The following is a 21133-nucleotide window of genomic DNA, read 5'->3' on the forward strand; positions in this document are numbered from 1 at the left end:
ATGGAGCGCCTTGGTATTGTGCGCCGCTCGAACAGCCCGTGGGCGTCCCCGTTGCACATGGTCCCTAAAGCTGACGGTGGGTGGCGCCTTTGTGGGGATTTTCGGCGCCTTAATAATGCGATGACTAATGACAGGTACCCGGTTCCCCACATTCAAGATTTTTTGGTTCATCTTGCGGGGGCAACTATTTTTTCAAAGATGGATTTGGTGAGGGGATACCATCAGGTTCCTGTCCATCCGCATGATGTGCCCAAGACCGCGGTTATCACTCCTTTTGGCCTTTTCGAGTTTTTGCGAATGCCCTTCGGTCTGAAGGGCGCGGCACAGACGTTTCAGCGCCTCATGGACTCCGTTTTGCGTGGTATGCCATTTTTGTTCGTCTATCTGGATGACATACTGGTTGCCAGCCCTTCCGCCGCGGAGCATTCAGTGCACCTCCGCCAGTTGTTTGAGCATCTCAGTGAGCACGGTTTGATTGTGAATCCAGCTAAATGCCAGTTCGGTCTGCCGGCCATAGAGTTTTTGGGACACCTTGTTTCGCCCCAAGCGGCGTTTCCCCTGCCTGCTAAGGTGGAGGCAGTTTCTGCTTTTCCGCGCCCTCCCTCAGTGAAGCCCCTGCAGGAGTTTTTGGGGATGGTGAACTTTTATAACCGTTTCATCCCCCGGGCTGCTCACCTCATGCACCCTCTGTACAATGCACTTAAGGGCAAGAAAGGCAACCAAGAGACAGAGTGGACACCTGAGCGGGTGCAGGCATTTGATAGTGCCAAAGCTGCTCTTGCCAACGCTGCCCTGCTGGCCCACCCGTCTCCCGAGGCGCCTGTTGCCCTTACTACCGATGCCTCCGATTTTGCAGTCAGGGCCGTGTGCGAACAATGGGTGGGTGGTGCTTGGCAGCCCCTCGCCTTTTTTAGCAGGAAGCTTCGGGATGCGGAGAGGAAATACAGTACGTTTGACAGGGAGCTCCTTGCCCTTTTTCTCGCGACACTTCATTTCCGGTTCCTGCTTGAGGGCCGTGACTTTACCAATTTTGTAGACCACAAACCTCTCACATTTGACATGGCAAAGGTTTCAGAACCATGGACTGCACGGCAGCAACGGCGGCTTTCTGCTATTTCAGAGTTTACCACTGACATTCAGCACATCGCCGGCAAGTGTAATCGGGTGGCTGACTGTCTGTCCAGGGCGCAGGTTAGTTCTGTGCATTTGGGAGTGGACTACTCTGCCATGGCTGCCGACCAACTTACGGATATGGAGATTTAGGCTTTTAAGATGGCTGAGTCCAGTTTGCATTTGGAAGATGTCTCATTTCAGGACAGTGGCGTAACCCTACTTTGCGACGTCTCATTGGGCAGGCCTCGCCCCTTGGTTCCTGCTTGCTGGCGTCGGCGGGTTTTTGAGGCAGTTCATTCCCTTTCACACCCAGGAGTTAAAGCCTCAGTTAAGTTGGTGGGGGCCAAGTTTGTGTGGCCCGGCCTCCGGAAAGAGGTCAGGGCGTGGGCTTCCTCATGTGTTGCTTGTCAGCGCGCCAAAGTGCAACGACATACCAAATCCCCTCTGGAGCACTTTCCCATACCCCAGAGAAGGTTCGAGCATGTTCATGTAGACCTGGTAGGTCCATTTCCCCCTTCCCGGGGTTTCACCTATCTCCTGACAATGGTGGACAGGACGACTCGGTGGCCTGAAGCAGTTCCTTTGTCGTCAACCACCTCAGCAGATGTTGCTCGTGCGTTCGTCTCCTCCTGGGTATCTCGGTTTGGCGTACCGCTTGACTTGACATCTGACAGGGGTCCTCAGTTCACGTCTGAGCTGTGGACTGCTGTGGCGGAGAACCTTGGCGTCAAACTCCATCGCACTACCGCGTACCACCCGCAGGCCAATGGCCTTTGCGAGAGGTTGCACCGTACCATGAAGGCTGCCTTACGGGCTGCGCTGGTGGACAGCAGCTGGGTTGACCGCCTTCCTTGGGTCCTGCTGGGCCTGCGTGCGACACCTAAGGAGGACCTGCAGTCTTCTTCAGCTGAGCTGGTCCTGGGCCAGCCTTTGAGGGTTCCAGGGGAATTCCTTCCTGGCGCATCTGCTTCGGGGGCCGACAAAAGGCGCGGGCCGGTTTTCCCGGGGAATGATAGGTTTTTGGCCCCAGTAGCGGCGCATCACTGCCTTCCACAGTCATATATGCCAAAGGACCTGATGTCTGCCAAGTACATTTTTATCCGCCATGACGCGCACCGTTCTCTACTTCGACCTCCTTATGATGATCCATTCCGTGTGCTAGAGGTGGGACCTAAGGATTTTTTGGTTGAGCGGGAGGTAGTCAGGAGCGGGTTTCGGTGGATCGCCTTAAGCCTGCTCACGTGTTTCCGGATGGTCCTATTGAGTTGGCCCAACCTCCGCGCCGCGGTCGTCCTCCCGTTTCTATGCCTCACTCGGAGGACCTGCCCCCGGCTGCTGTTTTTTCCCCTGCGAGGGGGCAGTCTCGCCGTAGTCGGGGCTATGCCCCTCCCTCGTTTTCACCACCTGTGGTCGCCAAGCACAGCCGTAGCGGCCGCCTTGTTAAACCCCCTAGGAGATACTCTTGATGTGGTATTTTATTTTTGCTATATTGAGTTGAAAATGGTTGCTGTTTTTATTATTGTATTGTTTGCCATTCTGTGTGTTCAGGGGGGGCCTGTGTGGTGGCCACATATATGCACATTTCACACCAGAATGCCCCAAGCTCTTATTGCGAAGAGAGAGACCGGAATAGATCTGGAAAAGGCGGGAGAGAGAGGCCTGGAATAAAAGGGCTTGACTTCTCCTTTTGAGAGGCAGTCATCTTTTGAGTCCTAGCTTGTTGTGAGTTTACCGCCAATAAAGCTGAGACTACATACCTGCTCGTGTCTCCTTCCACTGACTCCTACACCCTGGGGGTAATGAAGGGAGTGTAAATAGGTAGAGAACACAGCAGCATGAATAAACGGGGGAAGAAGACTAACATGACACAGGGGAACACTGAAAGATGAAGAGCAATGCAGAAATGAGACAGAATGGAAACACAAAAGGGAAACTAATTATAAACCTAAAGGCATCAGTAACTTAACAGAAAACTCAAATAACAAGAACAGAAAATAAACCATAAATAACTATGCAACAGTTACAATAATAACTTGCAAACACAAGTAAATAACAACAACCGTATTGAAATCTACAGCATCTATAGCAGATGGCTGCCCCTCCATGAGCCTGGTTCTACAGGAGGTTTCTGCCCGTTTAAAGGGAGTTTTTCTTTCCAGTGTTGCCAAGTGTTTGCTCATAGGGGGTTGTCTGATTGTTGTGGTTTTCTCTGTATTATTGTAGGGCATTACAATATAAAGTGCCTTGAGGTGACTGTTGTGATTTGGAACTATATACAGTACCAGTGTGTCCAAACTTTTGACTGGTGCTATAAATAAAACTGAATTGACTTAAATGCTGACCAGTCTTCCAAAATGAAACACAACTCAAAGATAAATCATAGTCAAAGCCAAAAGGCATAATGAACTGAAAACCTTAAACCTATGGGTCCTAGACCTGGGGACCATGGCAGAAACAGACAACAAACCAGTAGCAAAGACAACTTTTTCATATACTGACACCAAACTTGGTGCATGGACTCAAAAAAGGAAGAAAAAAACACATAATCTGAACACTGAGGATCATGACAATACAGTATATTTCCTTGCTCAACAGATAGGAGAGAACTGAACAGATTTAAATGGCTGGCCTGAGACAGAATGCAAATATATTCCAATTGAATGAATGTGCATCGGTACATTACATCATCTATTGGCATTTGGCAACATTTTGACCATAGACAGTGTAAAACATGGATGTAGCTTCTGTGTCCGAAAAATTAAGCCAATGCAGAAGTGCCTTAAATCTGCACTCTATCTGAAGGCCACCAGATGGCGATAGCTGTAGTTCAAAAAAGACTTAGGTTCCTATAAAAGTGTATGGGAAAATGGCTTTCTGACTTGAGTTTATGGGTTTAATCACTCATTTTGGGTTATAGTAAATATAAAATTAAGGCTATTTTGTAAATCTTGGTCATACTTGGTCACTTCAGGTTTTTTGCTCTTCTCGATCCTTCAAAATGGGACTTCAGAAACCAGTGGGTGATGGCCATTTTTTATACTGTGTGGTTTTGAGCAGACTTTAGTTATTTTCCATTGTTGAAAACACTGAGCCTGCTTCACATCTCCACAGACCTTCTAAAAGAACTAGATCATTTTGAAACCTCAAGTCTGGCATTTTGGCTGTCACCATCTTGTTATTCCTTTGGAGCCAGATGTGACTATATTTGGATGAGAGGATAGAGCTGGAGAAGGGCAAAAGGGGTGATTAATGAGTTTAGCCTCCTTTATTGTCAACTTAACTTTAAATAGGATCATAATTTACATAACAACCATCATGCTTCTGACCAACTTTAATGCAATCAGACTTCCCTTGGCATGGAAGTCGAGTCTCCCCCTGATGGACATTAGAGGGAATGCACGTTTAAGGTGCATTGGCTTTGATGAAAATTTCTGAAGGCTAGCAGTTTGATATTACATGAACAACTACTAGTATACAATTCTGAATCAGGGAAGTACTCTTATAAGGTCTTTGTTATGACATTTACCCAGATAATGTTGGTAAATGGCTGTAACTAGGAAAAATTCATTCTAAATTTGCATATGAAAAAAAGAAGTGTAATTATGTTGCTTCATTAGGAAAAATGGCTTCACTCACTGAGTCAGCAGCCTCAGGAAAAAATGTGGGAATGAAGAAAACTTGCTGACGATTCAGCAAAATAGCAGCTTCTCACCGTATCATCCCATGTGGCTGCGAGGGCGGAATCGGAGCAAAGAGAAACACTGGTCATTGTTAGCCACATCAGACTGCAGATGAATCATCTGTGAAGAGGCTCAAAGGGGTGTCTGGATGGTTTGCATGTGTGTGTGTGTGTGTGTGTGTGTGTGTGTGTGTGTGTGTGTGTGTGTAGGGATGTGGAGATGTGGTTTCTGTGATCACATTTGCAATGGAAATCTTGTCTTGTCGTTTTGAGTGAAGAGCTGATTGACATTTTGTGTGTCTGGCTATTTTCTTCTGACAGTTGTTCTTACCTTTCATACGGCCACTATTTAGATAACCATGAAACCCAGTATTTTTCACCTTTCAAATTTCATAAGGGAGCATGCTTCTGGGAATAAGATGAAGCTAAAAATGCAACCAGGTCTCTGGTCAGCTATTGATCTATGTGTGCAAGCAAGAATGTTTGTTTCTCAAGAACGCAGACCACTCTGATGAACCGTTCTGCCAGCTGTCTCTGCCAGAGGTCTCGTAATTATCCAGTAATTCTTGAAGAACTGCTCTGGCAAAAGTTGCAATGAGCTGACTGTTTTAAACAAATAATTACAATATCAGCAAGCACATGTTTCCAATTCTAATTTGCATGCTTATCATGCAAAAATGTTAATAATGATATCATCTCTTTTTGTATTTCATGTATATAATTTATTCTGGTTTTGTAAAACTCATTCTCACATCAGTACAGTGAGTAAGAATAAGACAAAGAACCAGCTCTACTCTGATCATAATAAAGATTTTCAGAAGCGCTGAAGCTCGCTAATTACTTTAGAAACAAATTCAATGTTTTTAATTCTTCAGTATATTACCGCATTGACTTCCTGGAGTCTACAGAGGAAGGCAAGTTTATTTGTTCAGCACTGTTCAACAGCAATGCAACTTTACATGAAAGCAAAGCACAGAATGCTTTGAATTTTTAGAAAGACACATTTAAAGGGAACACCCGCCAAGCACAAAGAAACTGGATAAATTATACCATTCCCAAACTTGATTTAGTGAAAGGCAGTTGGGGGGTGTTAAGGCTTGATTTAAGAACAACTAAGAGTTGGAGCAAACCTCAAGTTCTGTTGGTGTTTGTTTCAGATATTTGGTACGAAATGCTGCTTTCCCATATTTGGTTTTGATTCGGGGAACAGAAAGAAAACCTGTCCCAGAAAGCTCATAACATATCCACAGATCAGAAATAGTTTAGGCATAAACAATTCTCCCACAGCAGCCTGAACCATTGATACAAAGCAGGATGAATCCATGCTTTCATGCTTCAGCGCTTTGTAAACCAACAGCAGTACCTTAAAACCAGACACACACACACAGAGTGACTTTTTAGAGAAACGCTATTACACCAACCACACCTACTGAATAAAAAATACATGCATTTTTCTGAATCGTACTGATACCAGTTTGAGATTATTTGAATTTTGTGACATGGTGCGTTATCCTGCAGGAAGTGGCCATCAGAAGATGGGTACACTGTGATCATAAAGGGATGGACATGGTCAGCAACAATACTCGGGTAGACTACAATGTTTAAAAGTTGCTCAGTTGGGACTAAGAGTCCCAAAGCGTGCCAATAAAATATCTCCCACACATTACACCACCACCTGCAGTCTGCACCACTGATACAAAGTATGATGGATTCATGCTTTCATGTGTATACCAAATTCTGACCTTCCATCTGAATGTCACAGTAGAAATCAATGCTTATCAGACCAGGCAAAGTTTTTACAATTTTGGTGAGTCCATGTGAACTGTAGCCTCAATTTCCTGTTCTTAGCTAATAAGAGTGGTACTCGGTGTGGTCTTCTGCTGCTGTAACCCTTCAAGGTTCAAAGGGTTGTGCATTCAGAGATGCTCTTCTACATACCTTGGTCTGAAGCAGTCTTTGTCTGACCATCCTCCTCTGACCTCTAGCATCAATAAGGCATTTTTTTCCCCAAGAACTGCAGCACTCTGGATGTTTCCTCTTTTTCTAACAATTCTCTGTACGCCCTACAAATGGTTGTGTGGGAAAATCCCAGCAGATCAGCAGTTTCTGAAATACTCAGACCAGCCCATCTGACATCAACAGCCATGCTGCATTCATTAAAATCATCTCTCATCCCCATTCTGGTCCTAGGTTTAAACTTCAGCAGGTTGTCTTGAATGTCTAAATATAATGAGCTGATGCCATGTAATAAACTGGTTAAATATGCAGTTGAACAGGTCTACAAAGTGGTGAATGAGTGTAATTTGTTAACTAGTAAGTTATGCTAAGCTATACTGCTAGCTGTAGCTACCTAATAAGCATCTAACAATAACAACTTCTCTTCTCCTATAATTAAAACAAGAAAACCAATAAGTACTCCCCAAAGTGTGATTAGCCCTCTTATGTTGCATTGTTGGTCCAGTTCTCTCATGTAGATCCTTTTCTTGCTGAATAAAATACATGGGATTGAAAAGAATGCTAATCATATCTCTCCCAGCCACAATCACACAACCATAACAGAAGTTTTGGGTACTGGTCAGGAAAGGATCAATTAAGATACATATCTAGTGTAATTAAAATGAGCTATTAGTAGCACATAGTCTCTCATTAAATATTATGAGACAGATTTACTGTATGTAGGTAAGTGTATGGTTAGTCAAGCAGCTGGCAATGGACTTGAAAATATGCGCACACACACACACACACACACACACACACACACACACACACACACACACACACACACACACACACACACACACAAAGGCAAACACAAATAAGCATGCAAACATTCCTTGTGTGTTTCTCTTTGCACTTTATTCTTTTTTTTCTCTTAAACTGTAACTGCAAGAACAACATAATGGCACTCATCAAATTTACAATGTAAATGTGTTTGCAAGACATCCAAATAGTCTTTAGGACAACTAGAAAATAACTACACAAACAAAAACTACAAAGCCTGGTTGGTGGATAAACAAATTAAAGTCAAGACGAAGACGAAATTCTAATGATGTCTGCTTAAACTTTTAAATTACATCACAACCACAGACAGCAAAGACTTTCTTTAGAGTGACTCACAAAAGAAGCCAGCCTATGGTGATCTAACAGGGAGAGCCAGTTCTGCATAATAAGCCATTTCCTTTTAAATGTCTGTTAAAATGTACCGTTTCTGTGACAACGAAAGACTCCAAGGTCATACTAATATAATTTATCACTATGTGCTGACACATTGTATCTTAATTATAGCTCTTTATTGACTTTTGACTTTTTTTAATTAGAAAATCAACAAAGAATCACAGGAAAGAAATATGACATACAACATACTAATCAGAAGGTTGGTGGTTTGATCCCTGGCTGCTCCAGTCTGCATGCTAAAGTGTCCTTGGGCAAGATACTGAACCCTGAGTTGCTCCTGTGTTCGTGTGAATGAAACATGCTGTATAAAGTGCTTGAGAAAAAAAAAAACTTTTTTCATTTTTTCCACTCCTACTTCACATCTTGCCAAACAAAAACGTATCCTTGTCTCCCATCAGTGTTGGCTGGTTTGTAGTATATAAACCTAGGTACGTAATTTGTTGGACAAATGCACACTTTTTGTAGTTTTCTAGGGATGCGCCGATCCGATATTCAGTATCGGTATTGGTCCGATACTGGCCTAAATTACTGGATCGGATATCGGAAAGAAATAAAAAAATGTAATCCGATACACTAAATAACGTTTCGCTCACATTAGCTGCATTACAGGGTTCAGTCGTCTTTTTCTTCTTGTGGGTTTGCGGTTGACCAAACCAGCTTAGAGCTGCATTACCGCCACCTACTGGAATGGAGTGGGGGATCAGGAGATAGAAAACAACCCCCTCAGATCCTCTGTCACTGCGACGGATTCCCTTTGACACTGAGCGATCATCGCTGACATGTTTTTCCGAATCCATCGCTCTCTGCCTTGTTTGTGTGTTGTGCTCGCTGTGCTGAGAATCAGCTGTTATTTCTTTCTCTACTTCAGCTCCCGGACATACTGCTAGCGAGCGCAGCTATTAGCACTAGTGACCGTCTGGTACCGGAAGAACCCCTTCCCCATCAAAATATTTTTGATACTTTAATCCCTGGTTTGTGACTAAATATAGACCTGCAGTAGAAACGTATTTAGGAGAATGCTTGTAAATATAAAGCATTACAAGACTGCGCTCACGCAGCCCCTAGTTTTATAAATAGAATACACAATTGCTAAAATAATCAATAGTTGCAGCCCTAATGAAATTTGCAACATGCCATAAGCATCACCTTCTCACACAAACAACCGGATTCAGGTGATAGTTATTGTTGTAAGTAAAGTTTATTTATATAGCGTTTTTCACAGACAGAAAAGTACTGTACAATAATTAAAACACAATATCACCCCCCCACCCCCAGAAAACACTATGTTAAAAACATAATAACATTACCATATTAAAAGAAAAAGAATAAAAATAAAGTCAGAAACCAGAAAGCCTGGTTAAACAGAAAAGTTTTCAACTATTTTTTAAATGACGCCACAGAGTCAGCTAAATGGAGCTGGAGTGGTAAACAGTTCCAGAGCTTTGGTGCTACTGCCTAAAAAGCTCTGCCCGCCCTGGTCCTTAGTCTTGTATGTGGAACAACTAAAAGACTTTGATTTTGATGTGAGAGACTGTTGACTTCTTTTTTTAAATTTTTTTTTAAAAATGTTTTTAAATGCCTGGATCAATTTTAAATATCGGATTTATATCGGTATCGGCCGATATCCAAATGTAAAATAACGGTATCGGTATCGGACATAAAAAAGTGGTATCGTGCCATCCCTATAGTTTTCCCTCAGCACACCACCACAATGGATTTTACATCAAACAATAAAAGTGTGACTGAAATGTAGACTTTAAGTTTTAATTTAAGGGGTTTTACAAAATTTTTGCATTAGCTGTTTAGGAATTACAGACATTTTTATACATATTACCCCATTTCCAAAGGCTCAAAATCAACTGGACAGTCGACTGGAAGATAGGTTCACGGTTAAGAAAAACAACTTTACAACATTTAACAAAGTCAAGAATACTCTCGAGGAGGGAAGCATATCATTATTGAAGTCTAAATCAAGAGACACCTTCATGAATGGAAATACAGAGGGTTTACAACAAAAAACCCTCAACAAACTACTGGTTACACTCAAAAACAAGAAGAGCTTGAAAAAAAAAATCTTTGGACAGACAAAACCAAGATTAACATGTCCCAGAATGATAGGAAGAAAAAAAAAATGTATGGACAAGGAAAGAAACAGCTCATGATCTGAACCGCATCACATTATCTGTCAAACATGGTGGAGGCAATGTTTTGGCATTGGCTGCCAGTGAGACTGAGTCACCAGTGTTTACAGATGATGTGACTGCTGACAGAAGTAGCAGAATGATCTGTGAAGTGTACAGGGCTATGCTCTCTGTTCAGATTCAGCCAAATGCTGCAAAACTGCTGAGACTTCACAGAGCAAACGGACAATGACCCAAATCAAACTAAAGAAGCAAGTCAAGAGTTTCTCAAGGCAACAAAAGAGGATATATTCTTCAGTGACCAGTGAGGGGTGTTAATCAGGGTGTCTTGGTTGGTGAAGTATATATTGTTTTATATATGTATTGTGTGTAGACTTGTATATATTTATAAATGTCTGATTATACAGTATGTTATACTGAGGAACATTGATTTATAAACAATCCTTCTATTTAGAATTCTGCTAGGTTGTCTAATTACTTTTTGAGACTCTGAAAATGGGGAACTGTGTATAAAAGTCTTGATAATTCCTAAACAGTTAATGCAAAGTTTTTGAAAATCCCTTGAATTAAAGCTGAAAGTCTGCACTTCAATCATGGCTTAATTGTTTTATTTGAAATCCACTGTGTTAATGTACAGAAGCATAACTACAGAAATTTTGTCTTTGTCCAACAATTCTGGTTCTAACTGTAGCCTTAGTATAAAGCCTAAAGTATAAGGTCCAATTCTACATGGTGAAATTTAGAGATTTGTTTCTTCTGTTCTTCTCTCATTCTCTCTCTCTCTTTAGAGAAAAGTACTTGAGTTTCAAGATAATTAGAGATTTAACATTACTTTGTGGTGTTCTTGTTAAGCCAGTGCAGTGAATATGCAAACATCCAGCTCGGCAACTGAGTCACAATAAACTGAAAACCGAACTTTCTGCAATTTTTAAATGTAAAAAAAAAAATAAATAAATGCTTACAACATTACAGTTTATTTGAACATGATAAAATGAGTGTTGCATGCTTTTCAATAGATTTTTTTTAAGCTAAAATGATTCTGTTCAATTCAATTCAGTTTTATTTATATAGCAGTCAGCTCAAGGTGCTTTATATTGAAAGACCCTACAACAGGGCTCACCAACACGGTGCCCGCGGGCACCTGGTCGCCCGCAAGGACCACATGAGTCGCCCGCAGGCCCGTTCTAAAAATAGCACAACTCACTAGTGAGCTGTGTCTAAAAAAATTTTTATTCTGTTGCTATTCTTTTTTATAATCACACTTGCATTTATATAGCTTTAAAAATGACAGTATCTTAAAAATATCCTCATTATACATGACGTTTAGAAAAGTTAGGGTGAACTCTGACTTACTCTAGTTCTAATTCAATGGTCAGTATTGTGCGCATGACAAAACCAGTGCTAATGGAACGTAGGCTAGCGGACACAGCGAAGATGGGCGCTGAGTGCAGTTTCTTTCCCCAAAAATATGGCTGAAAAAAGAAAGAAAACTTATCACTTTAACGAGGAATGGGAGAAGGAGTTCTTTTTTACGGTTGTGAAAGAAACCTGCGTGTGTCTCATTTGTGGGGCGACCGTAGCACAGGATTTTCAAGGTGCTATTGGAGGAGATGTCAGCTGAATATGGTGAACTGCTGCTACACACAGAAATCCGATGGCTCAGCAGAGGACGAGTTTTATTTCGTTTTTTGTCACTTTTGGGTGAAATCAAAGAGTTCATGCAGTCCAAAGGCGAAGACGTCTCACTGCTAGAAGACACAGAGTGGACCCTTGACCTTGCATTTTTGACGGACATTACTGGGAAACTAAACGTCTTGAACTGCGAGCTGCAAGGCAAAGGTAAAACTGTTGTTGATATGATAAGTGCTTTAAATGCATTTAAAGCCAAGATGAACATTTTCTCTGTGGATTTACAGAGAAAAAAAGTGCTGCACTTTCCCTCTGTGCAGTTGGTGCTGAAAAACAATGCTTCTGCATCTGACACATTTGACAAAGTTGCAGAAAAGTACTGTGAAGTCATAAACAGACTTGGGCAAGAGTTTGAGAATAGGTTTTGTGATCTTGATCAGCTTGAGCCATGTGTGTCATTCATTTCCAATCCTTTCATGAATGTGGACACAACATACTTTGCTGAGAAACTAAGTGCAACATTCAACTTGGATGCTGGACAGGTGGAGATGGAAATCATAACATTGCAAAATGACCTACACCTCAAAGTTTACCAGACTGCACCAAACTTTTGGTCCCTTGTTGACACAGAGAAGTACAGTGGTGTATGCACAGCAGCTATGAAGGTTGCCAGCCTGTTTGGTTCAACCTATCTCTGTGAATCAGCGTTTTCTGACATGAACTTCATCAAGAACAAACACAGAACATGCCTCACTGATGCACATCTGAAAGATGCACTCACAGTTGCAGTTTCAAGTTACACACCAGATTACAGTGCACTGGTGAACAGCATGCAATGCCAGTCTTCTCACTAATAAAGAAACCAATGCCAGATGTTAGTGGCAACATGGCAGTGTCATGGCAAAGTTTAATTAAAATATTGAGGAATTGTGTTCAATTTAAAAGTGTGTTCATGACATATAAGTTATAATTTTGTTAAAAATGCAGCAGATTTGGTCATGAGTTCAAAATGTGACAAGATTTATTTAAAAATATGTAAGTTGATTTTTCTTTAACATTACATAATAACTTTTTGAAACATGGTGCAACATAGTTCATGATTTGCTAAAAAAATGTTTGTGAATGGCTAGTGAAAATTGGACATTTTTCCTATGAAATGTAGTGATGTAAGTGATTATCTAAAAATGTGACAATTACTGAGATTAAAAGAGATAAAGTGCTGAATATTGATATGTTTCCCACCTTGTTTTCATTGCTAATTATTGGGAGAAACCATTAACATGATCAGTGTCTTCTCATAGATGAGTATCATTAATCATTATTGATAATGTATAACTAAAGGCAAACTGAGTAAATTTGTTATTTCAGAAGAGCGTGTCAAACTGGTGCCCTTTGTATGACTCAGTACCCATGAAGTAGCTCTCAGTTTCAAAAAGGTTGGTGACCCCTGCCCTACAACAATCAGACAACCCCCTATGAGCAAGCACATGGTGACAGTGGGAAGGAAAAAACTCCCTTCTAACAGGAAGAAGCCTCTGACAGAATCAGGGAGGAGCAGCCATCTGCAGAGACTGGTTGGAAGTGAGGGGCAGGGGCGGAGCTTCTTGAGGGGCTGGGAGGGCGGAACGCCCCCGGCCCAGGCGTAGAGGGGGCCCAGATGGGAGAGAGGATAGGATTTCAGGTAGCCAGACCTCTATCACATCTGACAAGCGCTGGAGAAGGCGGGCCGCTCCTGAGTATATCCAGATGAGCACGGTACATGATTAAAGAAATAGCCTACTTTACATCACCCATCATTCATGTTTTACACGGGGGTTTTAAAGGTTGCCACAGTCAGGACTGAGTCATGGTTGCTTAAAGCTTTACAAGACCAACTGACTTTAGTGATGTAGTAGGTGAAATATTGAATAAAATGTGCTGCATGACTGGCTTGATTTAACTCTTACATTTAACTTTATAACATTTTTCTCCAAGTGTATTGTGGGTAAAACCCGTCACCAACCGTCCACCAACGTCATCATCAGTCACTTGGCAACAGATTGTAAACTCAGTGGAGCATTTTTATGGACTAAGCTAACACTAACACTAACAACTGTTGCAGGCATGTGTATGTTGTAAAATGATGATGAGCTTTACTATTTGGGTGTAAAGGGCCCGGTCATTTGCCCCGCCAGCTCTGATTTGTTCCACTAGTGGTGAGGGGGTATGTTAAGACTGGCCTGTCACCATGCTAGTGATTCTGTGAGGCTGTCCTTAGGCACAATGAGGCTTTGAGCTCAAATATTAGCAGGCTAATGTTAGCCTTTAGCCAAACTAAAATGATTTAGCAGTTATAACGTTTGTCACATCTGGGACATCTGTAGTTTAGCATGTTGTATGCTAATATTTGCTAATTAGCATAGTACAAAGAACGGTTTTGCAAAAAGTTGAAGTACTGAGCAGATTAAAACATGCACTAAAGTGGGCAACAGATTAAAAAAAAAAAGTCAGTAATAACAAAGGTTATTACATTCTAACCTGAAGGAAACATGCATGATTTTGCCATATTTATAAAAATCCATCCACTAACTATTGGGAGATTTTACACAAAATTAAAGTCTAGCTTATAGTGACGAGATGGCAAACCACAGGATCTGACAAATCATCTGTAAGACATTATTTGTAAACCATGATTGTCTGCACCAGTCTTTGATAAAAATCCAGTAGGTGTTTAGCAAAATCTCTAAACTGGATCCATAGGATCCCCCAGAATACGGATACATACACTAGGTCCCATGAATATTTAGCAGCACAGCAAGAAAAAAATACCCTCATACCTGATTTGTCCTGGCTATTTACTTAGTTCAAACATATTTGAGTTACAGTAACTTTCTGAACAGTCTTAAAGAAGGTGGTACAAAGTGTGGTGATGATTGAGGTTTTTAAATGTTATCAAAGGTCATGGGCATTTTAAATCCAGGTTATTGGCAGTAATTATCAAAGGGCACTCCAGCCTCTCCCAGTGACGTCAGACACTGGCCTCAGTAGAGCTGTAGGCAATGGGTCAGCCTCTTGGCAGTGCATCCACTTCAGATTACCCTTAAGAGAACGTGACAGTGCTGAGAGACTTTGCGCTCAGTGAGGCAGAGGATTAACTACTGCAATACCTGCAGAGCTAGTGCTGTCCCAATTCCATACTACATACTAATATAAGCAGGTCTAAAGTATGTAATGCTGTCATGCTGGAAAAGTTACTAAAAGCCTTAAAGTATATTTAAAGATCTGATAGATGACATGTTTGCATTTGATAGTCAATTTGTCACTCACAGCTGCAAATTGCACTTGGTTCCTGACATTGGTAATCTAAACACATGAACATTTTAGGTCAGCTTACTTATGACGAAGTGTTAATCAGCCAGTGAAAGTTGTTGCATAAAGATTTCTGTACCTTCTGTGGCCTACTAAACATTATATAACCTCTGGAGCTTAGCAATAAAGCTAACATAGACAAACTTCACTTTCTTAAGTGGTAACTTTAAGCTGGCTCCAAAAGCATGTCAGTCCAAACTGGCTCCTATGTTAAAATGCCCCACTTTAGTGATTGAATTCAGTTTTTAAACTGGCAAAACACAGCTGTCTCCCAGACCATCGTAATCCAGCCCCGACATCCTAAAAGAAAACAACTCCTCAAAAATCAAATGGTTTGGGAAAGGGTGCATGCGTGAAAGAGGGGAATCCATGCTTTCTTAAATACATTAATGAACAACACAGTATTACTTATGCAGGCATAAAAACTCTGTAATTTCTTTGTTGTGTCAATGCTTCTTGGCAATAAATCTTATACCGTTGGAAAATCTTTTTATTTCCCCTTAAATTGGTGCCACATTTGTAAGAAAAATGCATCTGTGGGTTGAGCAGCAAAGTTGAGAATGTGGGTTGGCTACCTGACGAAAGAATGTTGCTCATTCTTGCTCTGATCTCACTTTGTTTTCAGATTTTTTTTTTTTTGACTCCCTAAAATTAGCATTCAATTTAATATCACAGTAAATTACAGAGGCACCTTGCTAATCAAGCTTACTAGCCAGGGGTAACATTAGCTGACGGCTGCACAGCTCTACCCTCTCATCCAAATATGATTTTAAAAAAAGAAAAAGCACAACATCAAAACCAAAATGTTCAATTTAAGGCTTTAGAATGGCACACCATAAAACAATGAGTGGCCTCATGGTGTCCATCTTTCACGTACAGTTTATGGTTAAAATATTCGGCTGCACTTATGTTGGCTATTTTCTTAATGCAGTCTGTAAAAGGAACTCTAAATCTCAATTTGATTTGCAGCATTAGTGCATGTTTTGTGTCATTTTCCCCCTGAATATAGTTACACATGCACATTAATTAATGGCTCTAAAACTGTGTAAAAGAAGAATACAGTGCAAATAGCATTTTTTATTTCTTCACTGATTTAGTGGTAGGTTTGCAGGAGCCAATCTCAGAGTAGGCAGTCGATCTCAAGCAAAGTTGAAGGCTGTTAGCCTGCCTGCCCATTAACCACGTCCCCATTATAGGCTTGTTGGCAGAGCTGATCTTGAACCAGCTGTAAATATAATTAGTAACCATACTGTGCTGGAAGTGCCTCGTGTTGACTCCTGCTTCCCAGCACACAGTTGCAGGCCCTCTCTCTCTGCTGGCTTTGCTTCTTAAAACTGATCCAGTAACTCTTGTTTTTCAGTGGCAGTACTTGTTTTTGTGGATTTACATCACACCATCCACGATGCACTGTGACACATTTTGCTCTGCCCAGTCAAAATAAGGGTAGACTTGGTGCCAATGAGACAAAATCCTGGGAATCAGATTTCCCGTAGTAAGGCCAAGTCAGTGAACCAAGTGTAACTGCTTCCAGCTAGCTTTAGTCTAAGGAGAAAATATTTTCCCTCAAAATATTATCATGTGTTACAGCTGTAGAGAACAATGCTGTTCACTTTGTAAACATGCATTCATGTAGTGTGACTGTATCTGAGCACACAGAGCAGGTACAGTAACTTTCACAATGTGTAATCACACTGTTAAGTATAATGTAAATTATTCAATATGGTATGGTCAAAGCTTTAAGTGGGGTTTCTTGCTGTGTACTAGGCATGTTGGCATCATTCATAATATTAACTGAAATTTATTCAGCCAAAGATTTTACAGGTCTAGATTTCATTAAGTGTATGAAACAGCAGTTTCCTTTTAAGATCACTGCACAGGTTAGTTTATATGCGTCGTTCCTCATTAGCAGAAGTTGCAGCTCAGAGCTGAGACTCTGCGAGCGAAAAAAGAAGGGAGCGAGCCAACCAGCCCGGCATAGTCCAGCCCCCGCCCACAGAGCCCCCTGAGACCACCTTCTGTATTATGTCTGTGGTTTCTCACTCAGCAGTGACTGACAGGCTGTACTATAGGTAATGAAAATATTATAGCAGACCATATAGTCTGTTTTCATAATGCTATCGGGAGCAACAATCTTACAACCTGCTCACTTTGCTTACAGGGAATCTGTTCAATTTATCTGGCTGCCAGTTTCCTAGAAGTGATAAAGTGTCAGTCCACTGAAATCCATCCTGCAATAAGAGCTGAACATTTTCTGCATGGCTCCTGTTTTTGTGTGTGGAAGTTTCTCAGGGTTTTTCAATTTCTGAGACACGTTTTAACAAGTCACATTTAATGCAGCATTTAAACTTTATGCTTTTAACATGAACTTTGCGTTCTGCTCTACAAACGTAAGGATCAAATGTGATTTCATTAACTCTCTGGTTCTTATCCCAGAGGAGGACTGCTGAAGCAGTCAGTGCGACCTGTATACTTAAACTGGTCTGGTCTTAGATTCAGTACTGGAGATAATTACAATACTTGCCGTTTTAAATTATATGGGGTTGGCCCTCCCTAAATGAGACGTGTAATACTTGAATTTTTGTTTTGTTCTTTTATTCTAACAAACTCAGAAAAACTGTCATATCACATCTGTGCATTATACACAGTACAGTATACACAATACTTAACTTACTAAAATGAAAGTCATTTAATAAATGTTGTTATAAATTCTAAATAATCCCACTTGTCACGTTAATAATAACATTTCTTTCTAATTATTGAGAGCTGTTTGTGTCTGTTCGCAGTATTAACTGCGTGCTTAGCCTTGAAGGCTAAATGCGTGTGGATGGCCATGTGAATGAGCAAGTAAACGTGAAGAAAAGCAGAAGAGAAACTATCTTTGAAAGATGATGATGAATGAAAATGGTTTGGGTCTAAGAGAAGAGAAGAGAAAGAAAGGAAGAAAGAAAGAAAGAAAGAAACTGCACACCGCTAATACAGAGGCCAAAAGACAAGACAGTGTATGTGTGTGCACGCACATGTAGAGAAAAGTGTGTGGCTCAATTCCTGTTTTTTATGGGAAGCAGTTAAAAAAAAAACGGCCCTGTTATCCCCAAAGTGGCACAAGCTGTGACCTAATGCCACATCTAGCGAGCCACTACACACAGAGAGGGATCAGCTACTGAAAGAAGCCATTTAAATCTTAGCCTGATGGATGTGCTGTTCAAAATTAAAACCATATGAAAGACTCTGATGGAAGATTATCCTGATCCAGATTATACAGAAACAGTGAAAGAAAACGACTCAGGGCAATTAGATGTAATTGGAGAAACTGTAGTTAGGGTGGGAGACTAATTAAAGGAGCACGAACTTGAGTTGTTTATAGGAAACTGTTGCACTTTGCGCCATGTGAGAATGTGCTACACGTGTTTAACCTGAAACAAAAGTACAGGCCTATATGAAATGCAGTAATTTAATCCTGCTTAAGGATGCAGTCATCACACACCTACAGAACAAACATGCGCACAGAGAAACCATTGAGAAAAGTAATGTACACACTCGAGGAGCCAAATCTTCCCAGGCCTGTAATTTCCTGGCCGCACGTGCCGAAAAAGAGGCCGGACATCTTGACTGCGTTATGGTCTTATTCCTATCTGTGATACTCGTCTCACACAGTATCATAATTAACTCTGCCAGTGTGAGGATGACGACAACATGTGGATGTACATACAGTAAGGGTCTTCCAGTGCTGACCTTTTTCCTGCAAATATAAAGTAAATAGATACTTCATGCTGGCAGTTTTGACGTCCCGCCTATCCCAGTTACAAGAGCCCCAAGCGCATGAAATTCTCCCTGTACTCGGGGAACTCTTTGGAAAATTGGTATTCCCAAAAGACTTTTTTTTTTTTTTCTTTTTAAAGCCGCTCCAGAGGTATGTGGAAAATAGTTTAACCCAGGTTGCTGGCTGTGAATGTGCCCTACAGAAGGAAATTTCCCTTCCAGAGAGTTTGGTGGTTTGTGCACAGAGTGTTCCAGCATAAATCATAGACTAATATATCTCTGAGAGATGTCTGTGCTCTGGCATTTGCTAAGATGGAAACAGTGGAATATTTAGCCTTTTTGAAAATGGCACTGCCAGATGTTGCATGAAATATGAAGCCCATAAAGTGTGATAAAAGTGTGTGAGATCAGCAGACGGTAACTTTACAAGCAGTGAAAGCACAATATACAGCTGGCTGTGCGTGAAGTGAGATGAGAGATGGAGCAAACATGACAGCAAAGAAAAAAGGAAGGGTGAAAACAGGAAGTTTAGTCAGCACATATTCTCTTTAACCTCTACTATGGAGCCACTGTCACACTCATCTGACAATCAAAACTCAAGTACGTGTAGTATAAAACATACCTGGGTGCACTTCTTTATAGCATGTTAATGCTTTAAAATTTTAAACCCCAGAAAGAAAAACAGCCACATTTTAGTGAGACTGAGCAGGACTTTTGGGAATGTCACATGAAATATGCTGTTTTACAGAGAAACAGTGCACAGTAGCTGACAAAAGCTGTCTGAGCAATATTCAGAGTTTGTGCTGATATTAAATATATTTAATCTGTAAGCCAAACTGTGACATCTCTGACTACAGGACAGCCGAAGTGCCTCCTTCACGTTGTGCATTTGCCACTGAAAGTAAAAATAAGTGTCAAACAAACTGATAAGCAAGCATGTGTGTGCATATGTGTGGTTTTTTTTGCAACAGAGGTTAAACCCACAGTAAACAGCCTGTGAATTTCACAAACTCTTCTGAAATATTGCACCACCTAAAAGATGGGGCAAAAAAAAAAAAAAAAAAGCAGCAGCAGTTTGGCTGCAGATGTATTGTAGATTGCAAATTTTGAAATATCTGCAGTAAACAAGCAAAAAGGAAGGAAGATTATGATCAACTTCCTTTATTTCTTTCTTGCAATACTAAAAGAATTAGTGAGCAAAAGAAAGGCAAGGGGCTAACCCTTGCGTTTTGCTTTTTGTAATCACAAGAACACAGTGAAACTATAAGAAAGCACAGGCAAAAGTTATTTTTCTCATCCCAGGGAGGTTGAGGCAAGGCAGGCCTGCAAAAATGGTCAATTTAAAAAATGAGAGGTCTTTTGTTAACTGAGCAAATAACTGCAAGCACCATAATAACAGTGCAACAGCAGTCATGCAAATAAACCATCGAGGCAAATTTGAATAAATTGCACCAGAGGAAGCACGCTGTTTCACGCATTGTTTAGACTGACTCCACTGTTCAGTTTATTCTGCATATACTTCTCAATGCCAAATTCAGAGGGTAGTAATGACTGTCACTCTTTGAAGATTAAGGTATTTATTAGGGATATGGCAAACTGCAGCTGTAGACATGATTAAATTCACAGACACACATGTGAATATGTATGTGTTAGTTTCATTTATAAGATATCAAACGGCATTTAACCAAACTGCAACAATTTGAGAGCAAACATCCATTTACATTTAAAGACGTCCATTTGTACTTTGAGAGAAAGGAATTAATCAGACCCATCATACCTGTTCCTTGTAGCTTGGTTCAAACACACACACACACACACACACACACACACACACACACACACACACACACAGAGGAACACACTAACATGTCTCACTGTTCTGGATGCCAACAGCATTTTTTGGTTTTGGGGTCAGGTTAGTGCCATCCAGCTGGATCTGTCACCCTCATAGAAAAGCTCATAAACGACTGTGAAAAGGTGCAGCAATGGAGCCTGTTCAAATACACTGGATTCTCCAAAACAACAGTCTGCCACACCAGTCAAAACTAATTTTCACTTGTAGGTTAGGCTATGACAGCTAACCTAACAAACTCTGACAGTGACATATTACCACCTTAATTCAGTGACTAACGCTGTGCCTTGGCAGTACATTTTGGTAGAGCGAAAAGGGAATTTCGCTCAACCAAAATGCAGAAGCCAGCTTTCCTTCAGAGGAAACTCTCCTGATACAGCGGCAAAGGAGCTGGCGCGCTGAGGCGGACGGTGAACTGAAGGCCCAACGATAGCCTGA

This window comes from Archocentrus centrarchus, chromosome 24, assembly GCF_007364275.1.
Source record: "Archocentrus centrarchus isolate MPI-CPG fArcCen1 chromosome 24, fArcCen1, whole genome shotgun sequence".
NCBI lineage: Eukaryota > Metazoa > Chordata > Actinopteri > Cichliformes > Cichlidae > Archocentrus > Archocentrus centrarchus.